The 15,522-nt window shown below is 35.3% G+C and overlaps 1 protein-coding gene across 8 annotated transcripts in view; it reads right to left on the bottom strand.

Moving 5' to 3' along the window:
- Positions 1-15,522, bottom strand: part of ADGRL3 (adhesion G protein-coupled receptor L3) — a 788,566-nt gene that overhangs the window by 467,714 nt on the left and 305,330 nt on the right. The gene's annotated exons all lie outside the window — the stretch shown is intronic.

Raw genomic sequence — 15,522 nt, 5'->3', positions numbered from 1 at the left:
TGTAGTATATTTTTAATAAGTAAGCTACTACTATCGCTGTTATTGCTCTTCATCTGTATCTTTGTTTTCTTCTTTGCTAAAAGTATCAACAATAGTTTCAAATTCATCATTAATAAATTATTATTTCAGTAACCTTATCAGACATTTGAATGAAGAGCAGTGCTTTAGAAATCATGATATTAGAAAATTCATTAATATGGACGTTCCAAAATATAGAAAGTAGATAACCTAACCATGTGACTTTATACATGGGGAACAAAGAAAAAATAGCGTTGTGGCAGAGATGCTAATGCTGGAGACAAAGGGAGAGCCCTCCAAAATCTATTTAGATATTATTCAGTGGTTCTTTTAGTCACTGAAGCTAGTAAAAGAAACAAGTGAAGACAGATAAAATGAAGATAAAGGATACAAGAGCTCTTAGAGAGATTATAATCCCAGTAATTGTAGTTTCCCAAGAATTTGACATACCATCCAAGCCTAACCTCATCCCACCATTTCACAGATGAAAACTCAGAAACACACAGGACACTGGTGCTGTCTTGTATCACGTGGTTTGGAACAAAACGAGTCAGAACCAGGACCTTGTCTTATCTAGAGATCCCATTTGCCACGTCACCGTAACTGCTGATGTTTGAGATCTTAGGTTGGAACTACTATGGCTGCATGTTCAAAAGCGTCATCATATATGCATTTTACTGACAAGACTCCCCAAAGACTACTAAATTTAACTCTGGGTCTTAATTGGCTAGAAAAGTCCTTATCAATAACAAATTCTATCAACCTTCCTGGAGGTTTGCTTATTCTTTGTTTTACGACAGATGGCTTCTCCCTAATTAAGACTCCTTTCAGAATACAGAGATTATGCACTACACCTACAGAAAGCAAATCTCTTTTCTCCTAAGAGCCCCATGTTCTTAATATCCAAAGGAACTGAGGCAAAGGAGCTGAACATAATCCAGTCCTCCTTTTCCAGATGAGCTTTCATTTCATACTTCACTACAGTTTCTCTAATCCCCACTTTCTCTTTGGGTTGCAGTGTATGGCGAGCACAGAGCACGTTTAAAATCCCTGCTGATCCGTTGAGATGCTACACAGTGCATGACAGAGTTTGGCAAGCATGTGCATTGAGACCTTTTTTTAAAACATCTAAATAAAACAGAGCCTGTGTTACCATCAGTTTTACTCTGTTTTGGAGGCCACTAAATCTTCTTGCTACTCCCAGGAGCGCCCCTTCATCGAACAGACATCATCCTAATTGGGATGTGACCAAACAGCTGGATTACAGTGAAGCATCACCCACCAGCTGAATTCCTTACACACACACATCCACACACATACAGTATCCCGCAGAAACAAGACTTACAAATGAATGCTTGAGCTCATTTCTCACTCTGACCCCTGGGGTCAATGATGTCAGAGAAACTATTTCTGAGAAGAGCTCTAGAGTGGGAGTGAACAATCAGGACCAACAGTAATGAGAGGCTCTTGAAGGTCACAGCTGTTGAGCATCTAATTGTAACTTGAAAAGCTGAGTCCCAAGTTATTAATGATCTTGCTGATAAACTTTTTTTTTTTTTCCCACTCCAAGTCATATAAGCTCTTATTCTAACTTGGAAGATAAAGCAAAGAGCTGCTCTAGCTATAAATGCAAGACTTTTCCTGTCTAGATGCAGCTGTGCAGATCTGACTGCCTGCCTTCCTCACACGCTCAGTGTAAACTGGTGACCTTCATATAAATTGAGGCACGCCTTCTGATTCTAAGATCTCTCCTAAGGGAAGAGATCATCAACTCTGCCAAATATTTTGTTTTAGCTTGTTAGCTACTCAGTATTATAAAACAGACTGAATGAAATCAAATAAGTAATTTACTCAGAGAGCCACAATGATCCTTTCCTTACTTTATATGCATATGGCAGAAAACACAACACCGTCCTTTGAAACATGGACGCTATGTTATGTTTCTTTAAGTTGGGGTACGGGAGGTGGAAATAATATTTCCATAGACTAGCAAAAATTATACTGGAGGATAAAAAGAACTGTCTGCTTTTCTTAAAAATCACTAAGAACAAAGTAATGCAGACATGAGGAAATATAAGGTATACCATTAAAAAAATTGGAAAATATATCACATATGAGAATTCTATTCCAGAAAGCATCCCATATCCCCCAAGGATGATTTAAATCAGGTTTGCTCTCCTTCTTGCTTCATTTGGTCTACTGGTTTATAATTTCTTCCCAAGTAGGGGTTAAATCTTCATATTTCTCCTATTCTTCTAAACAGAGTCATTTAGTTATACACAGTAGGTTCACAGTAAATGCTTGCTGAATGAAGGAAATGAAATGCTTTAATTATAATGTCTTTCCAACTGGAGGGCTGTTCACTGTTCTCACCACAGCAAGCCACTAAGGTTCTTGAATGAACTCCTGAGGCTGTCACAGAATGATGCAACACACTCACCTTTCCTCCTCACCCCCCCCCCAACCCCCAGCAACCCTAAGGGAATTACTGAGCAGCTTCCTCCAAGCCCAGAAGCAAACAACCGAAATTGGGATCTGCAGCCTGTTAGCAAGACCTAAGTGAGACTAGGAGAAAAGCTTGGCTCCTGAAGGGTAGAGATGGGAGCAAATCAACTAATAAGATTTTACTGAGATTCAGATTTGTGAAAGAACATGTGTGCAAACACATATCCTCATTCTCTATTCTTTTTTCTTTTTTTTTGCTTTATAGGGTCATCAGTGATACGTCCTGCAAGCATCACAATATTTTGTCAGCTACCCCTTGCGTTCATAGTTGGTAGTCTACAGATCACAAGTATTTTACTATTCGAATTTTCATTAATGTATCATTAAAGGAATATTTATCAAGTAAATATCATGAGCCACAGATAATATTAAGAACCCTAGCAAATACATGGTAAATAAAACACAGTACCATATCTCAAGACTTTTATAATCAGGGGGCGCCTGGGTGGCACAGCGGTTAAGCGTCTGCCTTCGGCTCAGGGCGTGATCCTGGCGTTATGGGATCGAGCCCCACATCAGGCTCCTCCGCTATGAGCCTGCTTCTTCCTCTCCCACTCCCCCTGCTTGTGTTCCCTCTCTCATTGGCTGTCTCTATCTCTGTCAAATAAATAAATAAAAATTAAAAAAAAAAAAGACTTTTATAATCAAGGAGGAAAAGGTGTATATATACATAACTATAATATGAGAGTGTGATAAGTTTCCTAATACATTTTAGTGTCAAGCGTTGCTATCTACACTTAGATACTAATTCCTAGAAACTGCCAAGAATGCACAGATCAATACATTTCTAACATTCTTGCTTCTCCATACACCTACAAAAATGAAGAAGTTTCCTCCAAACCCAAGTCATTTAATCTTATCTATCAAATCTCCTGATATTTTTGCATTACCACAAAGGGCTGGTGGTACCATTCTTGTCAGTAGTGTCAGAACACCTAAGCAGGGGTTCAGGGGGACTTGAATAATGAATGGGGAGATCCCCATTCCCTTCAAACTAGAATAACATCCTACATGCAAAATTCCCAAAGGCAAAAATCTCTTTCTCCACAGTCTGTGTTCATCAAACTCAATGCCAAGCCACGGAATTTTCTAGCCATGACAAAAACTGAAATAAGCATTGCTTCATTAAAATGAAACAAATCACAAATCCATATAATCTGAGATTATTTCTTTTTTGAGGGTAGGGCAAACCCAGTTACTAGAATAAGATTTTCACAGTTAATCTTGAAAGACTCAGAGAACAGCTAATCAGCAAAAACAGTCAGAAATGCTATCCAAATTCTCTTCACTTCCCTTCCACATTTACACTAACCCTTCTGGGACAATTCATACATTCATGTGATTTTTCTCTCTGTAGGTGATATCCCAATCTGTTGCTAAAGATCTAATCTACTTTAATTCACATTATTCTCAAAATTCCTAGAGAACGGGCTCATGAACCCCTAGAAATTTATCATATTGAAAACTAAAATCATTACCTTCCTCAGAAACCAGTATTCCTTGCCAACTATTTAATTCAATGTACAGATAAGGAATTTAAGCATAGGTTGAACTCACAGCCATAAAATATTTTTAAACCACATATAATGATTTCAAAGCCTTTTATTTAATATACTCCATTTTTAAAGAAATAATGAGAGTGCTTTTAGTTTTTCAACTTTAAAGTCTATGGTCACAATGTCTCAAATATTTTGCCCCAAGTATAAATTAAAAGTGTAATTTTGCACATTTCAAAGTAGTTAATGCATGCATTTATATTCAACTTGCATTTAGATCCATTTTTAAATGGAAAAATGCACTTGTCTTCAGGGTTGTAGTCCTATGAATAGACTCAAGAAGTAAAAAGCTTCATTTTTTTTCCCCATAATGTCAAAGAATTTTAGATTTGGCAAGGGCTTTACAAATAGTAGCCAACCCACTAATTTTATGGATGGGATATTATATAAATTACTTTAATTTACATAGTTCTGCAAGTAGCAGATGGTAGATTAATACTAAGGTGACTATATACATTATCACCCAAATCAGGACACTTTTGAGAATGAAAGAGGACACTATTAAGGATCTCTGCAGAATAACAGGTCTCTCTGGGAAAACCAGGACATATGGTCCGCCTAACTGTAACACATGCAACGTGTATTTGCCGTTTTAATTGAGAATAGTCAATCTGCTATAGAGACAAGACACAAACGGGATAGATAAAACTTATGTGTTACATATACATAATGTATAGGCAGGTAATTTGGGAGGCATAGGCAGAATCATAAAATGTATTAAGAATAGATAGTAAGTTAGTAACTCACAGACATAGAATTAATGGAACACAGGTCTATTAAACATCAATACCAAGAATGGAACAAATAAGAGTGTTACTTAGAATAGGAAGTGAAGACTCTAGGCCTTCATAAATCCCAGATCACATCACCTCTAGATTAATACTTATTTATCCCTAAATCTTCTGCCCTGAGGACAACCATTATGGCCTGTCTCTGACCTCATGGAGTCTCTGCTTGGGAATAGATATAAGCCATAGCAGCACAATATATTTAACAGTGAGTTACACCTGTGATCAGGTATACAAGTACCTGCATCTCTCCAACAAAGTAAGCCAGTACTACCTTCAGGCACCTCCAACTACTGAGCTTCCTTGCTTATCTTTGTAACCACACAATCAGGAGAATTCGCTGATGAAGCAGAAAGTAAATTAGGATACTGCAACACTGTATAAAACAGAATTAATACATGATCCTTCAATTCATCCCATGGAACCCTATGCTAATTGTGTACATCTACCCTACAGCTCCTCCTTGGCTTCCCACTACAGAATAAATAAATCACATGATTCCAGAATCTTGTCATCTTGGTCTGTGAGCCTTTCAGTTTCATGACCTTAGTTATAACTTCCCTGGTAGTTTACACAGAGGTTATTATTCTTTGATATAAATTTCCACAAAACAGAACATATCTCCAAAATCTCTTTAATTTATTACTCATTCAACAAACATGAGTACATTTCAGAGAGCATGCTCAATTTTGGGTGCTTAGAATATAAAGATGAGAGACACAGTGTTTGTTAATAAACAGAGCCCAAGGAAGAAAACAGATGAGTCAACAGACAAGGTATGATAGTGTTGTCATACCTTAGCCTCCAGGGACCAAGGAAGGCTCCCAGAGGAAGTGACACCAGACAATATAGAACAGATCAAAAAAGAGAAGAGAAAAGTAGCCTCACTGACACATTACTTACTGATGCTATAACATTTTTTAAGTAACTGATACAGATTAACTCATTTAATACAACAACTCTATGAATTATTAGTTATTTTTCCTATTTGAAAGATGAGAGCAGCTTGGAGAGGTCAGGCATCTAGCAAGTAATGGAGTCCAGATTGAACACCAGACATTCTGGCCCAAGAAGCTATCCTCTTTATCACTAAATTACACTGCCTCTTACCCCAAATGCCAAGAACTAAAATATGACTGGGAGTTAGAAAGGCAAAAAAGGGAGAGAAAAGCATGGCAGTGAAAAAACCAAAAGCAACAGAGATAGACGTGGCATGGGTATAAGGAGTAACTGTAAGATGAAGCTGTTGAATTAGGAAGGGCCCAGAAAATAAGATTACTAAAGCTCTTACCAAAATACCTATGGTGTTTCTTGTCACGTGGCTGCATAATTCAAAGTCTATATCACAGTCTTGTATGAGGAAAACAAGCAAACACCTTATATGGCATGAAAAACAAAAGCCAAAACAAGCCTTGACACTTCCGAGTAATAATAATTTTCTTTAGATTTATGGTAACATCTCATAAACATTTTACATTCTCTGAACTACAACACAACACAAATAAAGATTTTAACAGAGTATATATATAATCTAAAGTAGAGTTCTATCCATGCATTACCTAACCATTTCTACTTTGTTTAAATTTCACACGTTAATTATTATCTGCAAGCCTATTGATATGCACTTGTATATTCATATATGTCAACTAAAAATGGGAGAGATGCAAAAATAGATATCACACAAGTAGCTCTTCCACAATACTATGTTGTAGTAGACGTTTATTTTAAGATGGTAAGTAGATTTGTAAACAGGAGAAATAAAATACAGGTAAGAAATAAACCAGCAAAATATATATCTTTATATGCTATTCAAATAATTCTGTTAGACTCTCTTCCCATTAAAAATAATCAAATTATTTTTCACCTGCTATAAGTAATTACATTATTTAATATGGGCAAAACCAAATTTATAATTATCATATGAACAAAATGGTACATTTATTTTTTCCAGACGTGAAACTGTGGGGTTGAATTACATTCACAAGATCAACAGTTTCAAAGAAAATTGAAAAGTCAATCTTTTTGAATTCCTAAGATTTTAAAAAAGTAAAAGTTTTAATATATTTACTTTTTAACATAGAAATGAAGGTGGATATAAATATTTTTGCATCTAAGAAAATGCATTGGAAATAATGTTAATTTTTTTCATATTTTAAGCCTAGCTTTGATAAACATGTCATTAATGACAAATATTTTTGCCATAGTATAATTCCTAAATTCTAAAATGATTTAAGTATTTAAACAAGTCTTCATCTTCTTTTTTTGGCTATAGACTACTTATAAATATATTTAAATTAATTCAATTAAAACTCATTACAATATATAATATTTAGTTTAATTATTAATTTACAAGTCTGATCCAAAAATATTTCAGTGTTTTTATCTTAATCTCCAGCAGTATTACAACATCCAAAAATAAAATTTTTAAATTTGTACTACATACTTTTAATATGTGTTCACTCCAGCATTACTTTAGCCTGATGTATTATAATTAACTAATGATCAAAAAGGAACAGGGAAATGCAATCCCCAAATAGGAGAAAATCACTAAACTTAGTCATACTTCCTTAATTCCACTGTATATGCTCATAAACCAAATCCCCTATTATTTGCTATATTTATACATAGGACATTTAAGAAAGATCACGACATCAATAATTTATCATTGAGACTCAAAAACACTTTCATTTTCTCATCCATTTAGCTCATGCACTGTCATCATTATGTATATATGAACTTTCCATGGATTCCCATTAGCAGAGGCTGCCAGAGGGGCAAAGCATGAAAAAAGTTGGGAACTTTCCTTTAATTTACCAATTGTGTCAACCTATGATTTGACCACCTTCAATAGCTTATAATTTTCCCTTCCCTAAATGTAGGTGTATCCCCAGGATCTCTCGTTGCCTATTATCTTCTCTGCTTTGGGTAATCTCATAAACCCCCATGGCCTTAATTATCACCTTTATGTTGAAAACTCCTAACTTTATTACTAGCAATAACTTTTCCCTTGATATTTAGATTCATATTCCAGAGTTTGCCTGACCTTTACACCTCTAATCCAGTATTTCGAAGACCAAGCTCACCATTTTTTCCCTGAAAACCAAAGCTTCCTCTTAACATCCTAATTCTGTGAATGGTACCAACCCAGTCACCAAGGCATCTCTGATTCCCTCATCCTCACTTCCTACATCCAATTAACCAGTAACCAAGCACTGTGGATTCAGTCTCTGTGCACCTCTCACACTGTTCCTCTTCTTTCCACCCCCATTGCTATCTCTCCAGCTCAGACACTCATTACCTTCTGCCCTACGGCAACAACCTAACTGATCTTCCACTTTCAAGTCCCTTTCTACCCTAAAGTTTCCCATATAATCCTGACAGTTTCTACACTGCAACTCTGATCAAGAGCTTCTAAAGAATCCCAACTGCCGACGAAATTATGTACAAAGTCTCACCCGGACATTTAAGACCCCCTACAAAATGGTTACAACCTACCCTTCAAACTTCCTGCCCCACTACTTCTTTCCTCATGATTGTATTGCTGGTTAAACTACACTCTTCACTATTGGATGAAAATAAAATTTTGTTCACATAATTCACCCTCCCATCCTCCAGCACCTCCCACCTATGCTTTCAAAGGATCAGAAGGATTTTCAGGAGTTAGTTAAAACACCACATTATCTAAGAATGCTTTACCCATCCTCCCTTTTCTTCTATACCCATGCCACACCAGGGATGCCATCTCCTCCTTCTTAAAAGTACTACAGCACCTGCGTGACACCACATTTCACCAAATCATAGTCAAATGCATACTGGTATGCTTATTCTCCCTGTCTCCGGCAACAGACTACAAATCCTGGAGGAAAGGAACTGCCTTACACAGGGTTCTATGTAAATTACAGGCACAAAGTGTGTGAATTAAATTAACTTGAGTTGTTTTCTCTTCTAAATATTTATATTTATATACTCAAGCTGTCAACCCATAATGTGCCCAAAATATAAGGCCAGTATTTTAGAACATTACTTTGTCTCTTCCTCAACCTAAACAGAAATATTAACAAGTACTAAATAAATTCACTGAAAATTCTTCATGGATCTTCCATTACATATCTCTGGTATAATCATTACAAAATAAAGAGCCAATTAAAAAGGGGGGGTTATTAGTGGTAGGTATCGCTTATTGGTCTCAAGGACTATATGCTTAATCATATTTAATGTATTTATATATGATACTTAATCATTACAACAATATATGTAACTTTTGTTATCACACTATACAGAAGCGATAAAGTTTTTTTTAAACATAAGTCCTTGAACTTGGTTAAGACTGTTTATAAAAAGTAAAGCTGGGAATGAACCCAAATCTTTCTGACCCTAAAGCACAGTTAGTAACAGTAATTCCATACTACTATTCTCTGTATCATTAAAAGCAAAATGGTGAAAAATTAAAAATATGTGTAATAACCAAGAAAAGGAAATTGTTTCTCAGGAAGCAAAAGTAGTGAGGGAAAAGTCATCAACTTAATTAACCATACATATAAAAGAGAGAAAGAATAGAGTGTCTGGCCAAGTTTCTGTATTTCTGGACTTGAGACTATATGAAGAATGCAGAATCTAAAAACACAGACATAAGCCGATCTATGAAAGTATGAAGTTTTATGCACAGCACCTGTCCTGTCCTTCCCTTTCATCTTCATTTAGGGTTAAGGCTTCATAAATACAATGGAAGTTTCCTCTGTATGTGGGATACACTGCAGATCTCTTTAACTACATACACTGTTTGAGTTGAAAGGAAAAGGAAGAGAAAGGAAGGGATTTACTTGTAATTGACTAATTTATTCTTAGAAGTATCTGTCATTGGTAGTGTCAAATTTGCTCCTTTGGGACATATATACAATTATTAGCACGTGGCAGATACTCAATTAATGACTTAATGAAACCACTGGTGATACATTTCTAATTAAATCAAAGGAACAAAACTTTTTTTTTTGCCTAAATATCAAAGTTTAGCTTCTATTTCCCATTTTTCATATTCTTTGTAATAAAAAAAAATCTAATGGTGAAAATATAATTTCCATAAGCATTTTGAGAAGCTACTCACATACTTCTCAGATGGAAAGGGAAAATAATTTACAGTTTATGCCAAAAGAAACAAAAGAATTTATCATATTTTCCTGTAAATTCTTGAAGGCTAAACTCACTAACACATTTATTTTCAATTGGATTCATCATTCTGGTATTTATACCATTTGGGAAAGAAACACGCTCCTAAAGAAAGGCTTTGAAATCATGTTTAGGGCAGTGAGGTTTATTTCATTTATTTTTTTTTTTAACTTCTGTGCCTTACCTATTTCCATAGAGGCCTATTACCCTTCTTCTCACATAAAAGTATAATATGGACTTACAAGTATATAAGAATTCTAAAGAGTGATGAGCAAATAATGTGAAATACGTGTTTTGCATAATAATTAGACCTGACATTTTGTCTCTAGTAGCAAACCTCACTGAAATACAAATAAAAGTGAACAGGGTCTTTTATCTGCAATAATACTACAGTAATACAAAACAAGAAGCTACCACAGCACTTTGAAGGCCACACTATACTGTTCTCTTGCAGTAACAATTACATCCAGAAGGTTGAGCTTGTAGAACAGAGGGTTTTCCATTGCTATAGCAATATTAATCTCTATTCTTCTGTGACAAGTTCCTTCATCCCCATATCTCCCTATGAATTCCTAGATTTTACCTACTTATGTCAGACTGCAATGCAAAAACAAAATTAGAATAAGCTTTTCCAAAAATTTGGGAGTAGGGGAGTAAGAATATGAGAACAAGCCAGAAGGATAACTTATCAAAGTCAATATAAGTAACATTAACAAAAACATGGTAAGAGTAACATGGTCTCAGATTTTCCAATGATCATCAGTTATAGCAAAGGCAAACGTAAAAGAGAAACTGTTTACCGCATGCCCATGTTTAACTTTCAGGACATTCTAGTTGAGAATCAAGAGAAGGACAGGAATTGTTCTGTCAAGAATAGGGCTTGGGATGGGTGAATACGAAGGAAAATCAATACAATTCAGCCCTACATCGAATTTTTAGCTAAGCTGAAGAGGACTCCGGTGGCATAGGACATTCCAACCAGCAAAGATAATATCATTTGCAAAGACAGAGAAAGGGGCATGGTTTGTCCGGTAAGCTGACAGAACCTCCACGAGGCTGAAGAATAAGACATATGTGGAAATGTAGTCTGAGATAAGAGAAAATGTGTTGCCTACTAATCGTATTTACTAGGTGTATGTGTTCTGGACCACAGGTTTTAAAGCATCTCACATTTACCACTCCCTGTTCCTCATTTATTCTAGTGGCCACTGATTTGCCCTATCATGTTGGTGAGTTCATGGTATATAAAAGAATTGACTCCATTCCCAAATCATTTTGTTAAACAAGTAACCTAACAAATGAGTTTTTGCCACCCTTTCCCTGCCACTATCAGTTTGTTATAATACCGTTACATGTACCATTAGGTGAGCTCTTCAACTGTGATCTTAGATTTATGACTTTAAAGATGCTTATTTTTCTTAGTGCAGCTTTGATTTTCTAGGTTCTTAACCACTGAGAATATCAGGCATCTCTTTAAGAAATAGCATCACTTTACAATGTCATTAAAGGATATGCTATTCTAATAATCAGTTTTAATTAGGCAAGAGTATAAATCAAGATTCATTTTTGAGGTACTCTCAAAAGACACATGAAGATTATATTTTGTTATTATTTTATTAAACTGTGTGTCATGTCATGCTGTTAATGAGTACAAATATGAGCAGATTAGTCTCCTGTATTCTTCCAAATTTTGACATGGAACACTGTACTAAGAACTGAATGAATGTCAAATATATCTAGCCAGAGGATCAACTGTCCTAACTGTTCAACCTGTTTCCCGGCCATAGTACTGAGAAGTACGTATTGCAAATACACATGTATAAGTATTCTGTCATCTGTTTCATGGCAACACAGGAAAGCTCAGAATCAGATCTCATCTTGCTTCCACTCTAGCCCTGCTAGGTATTACTGGGAAGTAGAAGGAAGGATTGAATAAAAATCCTAGCAGATGCTCTTTTGTTACAGAGTATCTTATCGTACCTAAACCAAAACAGAACGCCTCACAAAGAATGGTAATAACATTTTTTTTCTTTTTGATGAGAATAACTCATGATCAACAAATAGCATTTTTAATTATCTTTTTTCCCCCAGATTTGTGTACTGTATTTAAGCTATGAGTTCTTAAACTGGGGGCCAAAAAGTTAGGTTTCTATTCAAAGGAATGTGTTGAAGAAGTTACTTGTACATGTTTGGATAATAACACCATCATTCCTTACTGACATTCTCTGTTTCATCTTGTCCTTCTTATCTCAGCAAGTGGTCCAATCATTCATCATGCTATCTTTTAAGCCAGAAACCTGATTGTCCTCTGAGTTTTCTTCTGGCCTAGTCACATATTCCGTGAATCTCTAACTCCTGTCAATTGATCCTTATTATCACTAATGCCACTCACTCCTTGAGTCAGGGCTACCATCATTTCTTACTTGAGTCAATAGAAAAACCTTCCCATCTCCAGTCTTGAAGTCTCTAGTTCATTGTTCAAATGCAGACAGCAGGTCAGTCTTTGCTTCACGCCTGTAAGATTTATTTAATTGTTCCCTCACTGCCATCAGCAAAATTCTCAACTCTGCATACCACTGTATCATGCCATCCTGATCAGATCTTTAACCACTTCTCCATATAATTTCTGCTCCTACATTTAGAACTCCCTCTCAAACATCGGCAGACCAAATCTTGTGTTTATTACCATTTTACAAACAAGATTCTTGGCCTTTTTGGTTACAGGGGAGAGGTATCCCCTAGCAAGCATTTGCCACACTGTACTTTCTTCTTGTGTCCCAATACTCACTGAGAGATCAAAGTTCGAGTTTCCTGTTTGTGTCTTCCTAGCACTTAAGCCAGTACCCAGCAGGCATTTATACTCAATTCAATGTCATTGAAAAAATAAATTAGGGCAATAATGAATAATGGAACATCCAGTATTTTATAATTCAGATTAACTTTAAAGGCTGAATTTGTTTAAAGTAACAAAACAATCAAATGGAGTTTTCTACTTGCTTATAATTATCATAAAAGCATTCCCATTTATAAACATAAAAACCCAAGAGTGGGGAAAATGAGGGGGAAAAAAAAGTGATGGTAGAGTTGGATGTGATTCTCCAAAAGGACTGATAGAATACACAAGTCCCTTGTAAAAACATTTAGGCTCTTGCAAAGGTAGGCTTTAAAATGAGCACAGGGTAGAGTTTTTATGACTTGTCAAGACTGAAATGCTTTTGCTGTATTCTGAGAGAACACTCCTGTGAACCCTGCACACTACATGTATGGCTTGCAGGAGGGTTATTCATAGATCATCTCGAACTTCTTATGCATCTGCAGGAAAATCACAATTAAAGCAAGGAAAATCCTGATAAAAAAACACATTTACATTCCTTTGGCTTCAAGGAAAAGTCTTGATATCTAGTCATTAACTGGGCAATCTGCCCTCAGACTTCCTTCTGCCTTAATATGCTAAAGAGAAACATGTCTTCTGAGAACAATGTTTTTAAACTCTTTATGCTTTGCTGCTCTACTGTGAAGTCCTAATTCCTATGAATCCAAACACTCATTAACTCTTAAGAACCGTTATTAGCTTTCCTGAGTCAAATGAACATAAAATTTTAAAAAGGACAAAGTTTAATTTCAAACCAATAAAAGGATTTTTTAAAAATGTTTTTAGGGTTGCTTTTGTTGGGTTTCTACTTGCTTGTTTTGCTATCTATAGGACAAATACAGAGGTTAACATTTTAAAAAGGAGTATCAATTTGATTTTTCAATAAAAAATTACATTAATATCAGTATTTATTATTTATATTGATTTCTGAGTTTTCTGTATCTTAGAGTATCTTGCTTCTGTAACAAACTTGTTTTCATTGAGAAAGGTAGAGGTAGGGAGAAGGGGAGGGAGCCAGAGTTCACCAGAAGTTTTCTTGTTTGCATTCTTTCCTGTCTTTTCAACTTGAAGAGCTCAAAGTAATGTGGTATTCTTTCACTTTCATTTTGGATATGTGTCCAAGCATTCTAGCTATACGTATTATCTTCTATATCAGGAAAGATGATGCTCCTATAATATTTACTGATTTTTTCTTTAGGGAGCACTAGAAGATGACCTTCAGGTACTCTTTACCTTACTGATAAAATTACTTTTGCACAAAAGCAACTTTCAAAACATACTGTCTCATTGTAACAGATTAACATGATTCTGTAGGCTCCTTTTAAAATCACATGACGTTTACCTCAGTCCCCACTTACGAGATCAAATAAGGTTGCCTTATACCTATGCTTTCTTTTCTGTCTAAAGCAAAAATATAATGAAATTTTCCTATTCGTAAGTTGAGAGAAAAGCATGATTTAAAACCCATTACTACACTGAAACCTGCCACATACATGGCAAAAAGTAAAAGGAAGTAACACAGAAAAATCTTATTAAGCTATAAATGTTGGGGAACATTTAAATTCAGTCAACTTCTTAGTAAAAGTTCTATAGGAAAAACTTTTCTAACCGACTGATATTCTGAATTTTTTCCCTCAAAACTGAATTGCCAGCAGGTAATGTATATGCGTGTATATGTTAATGTTAGTTGCTGGTTTGAACATTTATAACATTTACTCGAAAATTAAACTTCATTTTTGGATTTCTTCTTCAGGAGAAAGAGAGACTATGATGAATGTTCATGCACTGGAGTAAATTAAATAATATTAATTTTATGTTATTATTTTACAACATAAGTCAAAAGCCAACATCATGAGGAAAACTTTGTGACTGTTGAAGCACATTCTGTGAAAAATATGACTGTATCCAATTAAGACAATTTCAGGTTTGAAATAGTAATACAAAACAGAAAGCAGAAAAAAAAAAGTTCCTAAAGAATGTTTACTCTACACTTTCCTTGAATTTACTGAACACACTAGAGTCAATCTTACACGCTTCTGTGGAAGCATATGCGCTCCCCCATGACTAATCATCAACACAAGGGAGAAACGCTAATCTGAATGGAAAGATTCTAGGCCGTTGATTGAACGAGGTGACTGAGTGGACAGAGCCACCATGAGTGCCAAGTCACCCTCACTCTTTCTATGTGGCTGCAGTAACTGAAGAGGTAGGTTTAACTCTCACGTGTCAGAATTGAAAAATCCATCTCAGATGGATTTATGATACATTTCTCTTGGTCCCTGAACTGAAAACCAAATATTCCAACTTATTTTACTAGAGAATACAGTTATGGGGTTAAGAAGATAAGCTCAGTGGTATTTATATTCCTTTGCCAGTATTTCTTGTATAAATATCCCCTTGAAGAAATTATGGGGTAGGAAAGGTGACAGAGTTTTAGGAAAAGACTTGATAATTATGGTTCCCCAACCAAATGCTTCCCAGCCCTTTTCATATAGCATACAAAGGAAACTATTAATATATAATATAATTAAAATATACGCATATTGCATTCATATAAATTTATCATTTGTTAAAAAATTATCAATGAATAAACATGAACATATATGAATATATATTACAT

Source organism: Ursus arctos, unplaced genomic scaffold (assembly GCF_023065955.2).
Source record: "Ursus arctos isolate Adak ecotype North America unplaced genomic scaffold, UrsArc2.0 scaffold_9, whole genome shotgun sequence".
Classification (NCBI taxonomy): domain Eukaryota; kingdom Metazoa; phylum Chordata; class Mammalia; order Carnivora; family Ursidae; genus Ursus; species Ursus arctos.
The sequence above is the reverse complement of the archived record's forward strand: the minus strand, read 5'-3'. Positions and strand labels throughout refer to the sequence as shown.